The 6,000-nt window shown below is 42.8% G+C and overlaps 1 pseudogene; it reads left to right on the forward strand.

The window, feature by feature from the left end:
- The window catches only part of LOC119360922, a 30,146-nt pseudogene extending 24,886 nt beyond the window's left edge, over positions 1 to 5,260 (forward strand).
- Positions 5,261 to 6,000: the final 740 nt, after the last annotated feature.

Consider the following 6,000-nt stretch of genomic DNA (forward strand, 5'->3'; position numbering starts at 1 on the left):
TTTTTGCTGCATAGGTGACCCTGTTCTTGAGCTTGCATGTCAAATTTATGAAGTCCTAAGTAATTCTAATGCATGATATAGGCTCTAGGCACTTGTGGGAGTAGTTGCTATCAATCTTATTTAGTTTTATTCACTTTTATTTTGAAGTTACTAAAAATTTCAGAAATTTTCAAAAAATGATAAGGAGATTTTTGAGGGGCTCTTCTAGCCAAGGCTCCAAGGATAAACAAGCTAAAGAGAAGGAAAAGGCCAAGTATAATCTTCCTCGCGTAGCGGAAGTACGGCCGTGTGAATGGCCTTGTGATAATTTCTTGAGAGAAACCGGGATTTATGAAGACTTTATTCTTTGGTTGAAAATGCGGGCCTCACCGACTTCCTCCACGACCAGATCGATCAGTATCTCTTACTCACCAATACTTTCGTGCAAAACTTTTATTATTATCCCAAGAATTCACCTCCTTCAGCATCATTTCATTTATATGATGAGTTCAAGGAAATGTCATTACGTAATTTTTGCGCGGTATGTAGAATACCCTTTGAGGGCAGCTTAGATGAACCACGTCGTAAAGATGTGGATGGTTTTGTTAACACTATTGCTGTAGGGGATTCGAAGAAGGGTTCCGATGAGAGAATCACTAGCATACATTTTCCTATTTTACGCTGCTTTGCCATATTTGCTAGTCGATGCTTAATTGGTCATGGAAATAGTGGAAACTTCAGTGTTCCTGATATCATTATTCTGTTCCATGCCTTGTTTGGTGATAACATTTTAGTATGGGTGCCGTTATTGCTAAGCGGCTAAGCCTGAACCGTACAAAGGGCCCCATCTTTGGAGATTACAGGAGCATGGTAGCGCGTGAGTTTATTGTTGACAACAAAGATAAGATGCTTCTGTATAACCTGAGATTTAATAAGAAACACAATGAGATTATTACCCTGCCTGCGCCTTTGTTGTTTGATTTAACTGCAGATAATTATCTTGTCTTGCCGGAAGCGGTGTACACTCATCGAGGCCAGACATCCGCTCCAGAGCCTGAGCCGGAACCTCCACTGGACCCTTATCGTCCATCATCTTATAAGTGGGATCCGAAGGAGATTGCTAGCCAGTCGTATCCTGATGAGACTCCTCAGTACACAGGGGAGAGTAACTGCGGTCTTGGCATTAGACCAACTTAGGCCAAAAGCGAAATCTTGGGGGAGTATGTATTTCTCACCGATTTTACATTCATGTTCACACACTATTCCTAGTTGTTGGTGCTCATAATCTTTCATTGTATTGTCCATGCTAGTTTAATTTCTTTTTCTAGCTTTCTTCTTGTGTGTTTGATAAACCTTAAGAAAAACCAAAAAAATTAGTTAGTTTAATTTCTATGCTTGTAGTAGTAATTAAAAAGAAAACCCAAAAATATTTCTCGTTCTTCTTTTTACTTGTTGGGAGCTTTCCCGTGTAAACAGTTTTATTTTCTCTTCTTTCCTTTGGGGGTCGAGAGTAGAAGACCCTATTGAAAATGCTTAGTGGCTCTCATTTGCATGATTGTTAATTTAACTTAGAGCCCATATTACTTTGTCTTCTCTCTTGAATTGAATGCTTGCAGATTCCAGCTTAGTCCAATGCACGTGCACTATTATTATTATACACACCATTCGGTCGTGCAAGTGAAAGGCAATAATGACAATATATGATGGACTGATTGAGGTGAGAAAAGCTGGTATGAACTCGACCTCTCTTGTTTTTGTAAATATGATGAGTTCGTCGTTCCTGATTCAGCCTATTATGAAGTGAACATATTTGCAATGACATTTAGAGATTATAGTTGCTTATGCCATGAATAATTAGCTACGAGTTTATAATGGTTTACCTTGCGTGCCAACATGCTATTAAAATGATTATGATGTGGTATGATGGGATGGTGTCCTCCTTTGAATGAATTGAGTGACTCGACTTGGCACATGTTCACGCATGTACTTGAGACAAATCAACATAGCCTTCACGATATTTATGTTCATGGTGGATTATAACCTACTCATGCTTGTACTTGGTGTAAGTTAATTTTAATGCATGTTCATGACTGTTGTCGCTCTCTCAGTTGGTCCCTTCCCAGTTTTTGCTAGCCTTCACCTGTACTAAGCGGGAATACTACTTGTGCATTCAAACTCCATAAACCCCAAAGTTATTCCAGATGAGTCCACCATACCTTCCTATATGCGGTATCTACCTGCCGTTCCAAGTAAATCTGTATGTGCCAAACTCCAAACCTTCAAATGAAATTCTATTTTGTATGCTCGAGTAGCTCATGTTTCAACTAGGGTTGTCTGTATCTTCCATGCTAGGTGGGTTATTCTCAAGGGGAGTGGACTCCGCTCCTCATTCACGAGAAAATGGCTGGTAACCGGGATGCCTAGTCCCATGATCAAAAAGATCAAAGTAAATCAAAATAATTAAAACAAAACTCCCCAGGACTGTTGTTAGTTGGAGGCACTCGTTGTTTCGAGCAAGCCATGGATTGATGCTTGTTGGTGGTGGGGGAGTATAAACTTTTACCATTCTGTTTAGGAACCACCTATAATGTATGTAGCATGGAAGATATCGCCATCTCATAGTTGTTGCATTGACAGTGAAAGTATACAGCTCAAAATGTTATTCATCTCTATTTTAAAATCGAGCACTGACACCTCTACAAATCCCTACTTCCCTCTGCGAAGGGTCTATCTATTTACTTTTATGTTGAGTCATCACCCTCTTATTAAAAAGCACCCGCTGGAGAGCACACTATCATTTGCATGCATTACTATTAGTTTATATTGGGTATGACTTGACTGGATCTCTTTTACCATGAATTACAATGTTTAGTCAGTCCTTGATCTTTAAAGGTGCTTTGCATTTATGTTTTGCGGTCTCAGAAAGGGCTAGCGAGATACCATCTTGTTATATCATATTATGATTGTTTTGAGAAAGTGTTGTCATCTGAGTTTTATTATTATTGCTCGCTAGTTGATTATGCCATTGATATGAGTAAATATGAGATCTAAGTGTTATTATGAATATGGTTAGTTCATAATCTTTGCTGAAAACTTGAATGTTGGCTTTACATATTTACAACAACAAGAGCAAATAGAGTTTGTGAAAGTTTTTCTTTATCACTTTCAGTTTATCAACTGAATTGCTTGAGGACAAGCAAAGGTTTAAGCTTTGGGGAGTTGATACATCTATCACGTATCTACTTTTTTCCAAACACTTTTGCCCTTGTTTCGGACTCTAACTTGCATGATTTGAATGAAACTAACCTAGACTGACGCTGTCTTCAGCAGAATTGCCATGGTGTTGTTTATTGTGCAGAAAACAAAAGTTCTTGGAATGACCTGAAAATACACGGAGATAACTTTTGGAAAATATAAAAAATATTTGCGAAAGAATCAAGGCCAGGGGGCCCACACCCTATCCACGAGGCTGGGGGCGCGCCCCCTCCCCCTGTGCGTGCCCCCTGTCTCGTGGGCCCCCTGATGCTCCACCGACCTCAACTCCATATCTATAATTTCCGTTTCGCGGAGAAAAAAATCAGAGAGAAAGTTTCATCGTGTTTTACGATACGGAGCCGCAGCCAAGCCCTAATCTATCTCGGGAGGGCTGATCTGGAGTCCGTTCGGGGCTCCGGAGAGGGGGATTCATCGTCGTCGTCATCATCAACCATCCTCCATCACCAATTTCATGATGCTCACCGCCATGCGTGAGTAATCCCATTGTAGGCTTGCTGGACGGTGATGGGTTGGATGAGATTTACCATGTAATCAAGTTAGTTTTGTTAGGGTTTGATCCCTAGTATCCACTATGTTCTGAGATTGATGTTGCTATGACTTTGCTATGCTTAATGCTTGTCACTAGGGCCTGAGTGCCATGATTTCAGATCTGAACCTATTATGTTTTCATGAATATATATGTGAGTTCTTGATCCTATCTTGCAAGTCTATAGTCACCTATTATGTGTTATGATCCGACAACCCCGAAGTGACAATAATCGGGATACTTCTCAGCGATGACCGTAGTTTGAGGAGTTCATGTATTCACTATGTGTTAATCCTTTGGTCCGGTTCTCTATTAAAAGGAGGCCTTAATATCCCTTAGTTTCCACTAGGACCCCGCTGCCACGGGAGGGTAGGACAAAAGATGTCATGCAAGTTCTTTTCCATAAGCACGTATGACTATATTCGAAATGCATGCCTACATTACATTGATGAACTGGAGCTAGTTCTGTGTCACCCTATGTTATAGCTATTAATGAGGAATCGTATCCGACATAATTATCCATCACTGATCCAATGCCTACGAGCTTTTCACATATTGTGTTTCACTTTTTTACTTCTCTGTTGCTACTATTACAACTATTACAAAACTGCTCTCTTTACTTTTGCCACTGTTACCATTACTATCATACTGCTTTGCTACTAAATACTTTGATGCAGATACTAAGTTATCCAGGTGTGGTTGAATTGACAACTCAATTGCTAATACTTAAGAATATTCTTTGGCTCCCCTTGTGTCGAATCAATAAATTTGGGTTGAATAGTCTACCCTCGAAAGCTGTTGCGATCCCCTATACTTGTGGGTTATCACACCCCCACGCCGCTGCAAGATTCCGGCGATCCCCGCCATTCCCCACCGCCAGCTCTCCTCCCCGAGGTCACCTCTCCCCGCTCACCATCTCCACCGTCCTGTTTCTCTCCTCGCCCAGGAGAGTTACGCGATGGAGTTGTCATCTGCTTTCGAGGAGCGCGTCCGGACATCCTCGAGCGCCACGCCGTGGACCTCGCCTCCTGCGCCCTCGCCGCCCGCGCCGACATTGACGCCACCCACGCGCATTGCCTCGCCGTCGCCCGTGACATCAGCTCGACCAACAGCGAGATCGAGGACACGCAGCGGAAGGCGGAGGAGTGGGACCGCTTCTAGGAGTCCAAGAGGAAGGAGATGGAGGAGTTCCGGGCGATGTCGCAGCAGTTCGAGGCAGGAGCTCGTCAGGAAGTGCAGAGGCTCAAGGCCTTTGTGTCTCAACTGCAGGCAGCTCTGCAGGAGATGCAGAGCAGCGGGTTGCACTCGGACGACGCCGGGATCGGGGCTGCGGAAGCCAGGAAGGCCGACCTCATGGCTAAGAAGGCCAAGCTGGACGAGACCCTGGCTGCAGCCCGCCAGTTCAGAGCACTGTTTCGACAGTAGCTCCAGAAAGCCTTCACGTCACAGGTTAGGGATCAAAAGGCATCACAAAACTGACTAGTTATGTGGTACAAGCAAAACGACATTTATTAGCTAGTTCATCAATCACTTCAAATTAAGGATGCAATGCAAGTGTGGTGGGCTAGTGGACAGTAACATAGTAGTACAAATGTGGTGTTACTTTTAGGCAAATGTTGAGCAAATTTTGAACTAATGGATGAGTTTCGTGGGACGAAGTAGGCTGCCACTTGCACTCCTACTGATGAAACGAACTTCAAATGTCTCTACATGCAAGTACATGCTTTTTATTTCAGTCTTGTTTAGAGAAGGCCCCAGTGGCGTCGAGCTGATGTTGCTGTGGGCACATCAATGTCGGCATGGTCGGGATGGTCGCAGCCCTTCAAGATTCTCAACGGCGTCATCTTGGCGCTGATGGCGGAGTTGACGGTGAGCATCGGCGGGTGCAGGTTCAGATCATCATCCATGAGTTGGTAGTTATTGGTCATATTTAGTTACATTTTGGTCAGTCCGATTGTGGCTATGGAGCACTTCTTTTGGTCATGTGCTAGATCTGTCATGTAGGAGTATTTGGCAATGGATATTTGCTCATACAGAATTTTGATAATCAACTAGGAATTACAATTAGAATCAAAGTAATGCTACTTGTACTCCTTTCATGAAAAAGGGCTACTGATGTCTACTACACAACCTTCTTCTTGTAGACGTTGTTGGGCCTGCAAGTGCACAGGTTTGTAGGACAGTAGCAAATTTCCCTCAAGTGGATGACCTAAGGTTTA

This window comes from Triticum dicoccoides, chromosome 2B (assembly GCF_002162155.2).
Source record: "Triticum dicoccoides isolate Atlit2015 ecotype Zavitan chromosome 2B, WEW_v2.0, whole genome shotgun sequence".
Lineage (NCBI taxonomy): Eukaryota > Viridiplantae > Streptophyta > Magnoliopsida > Poales > Poaceae > Triticum > Triticum dicoccoides.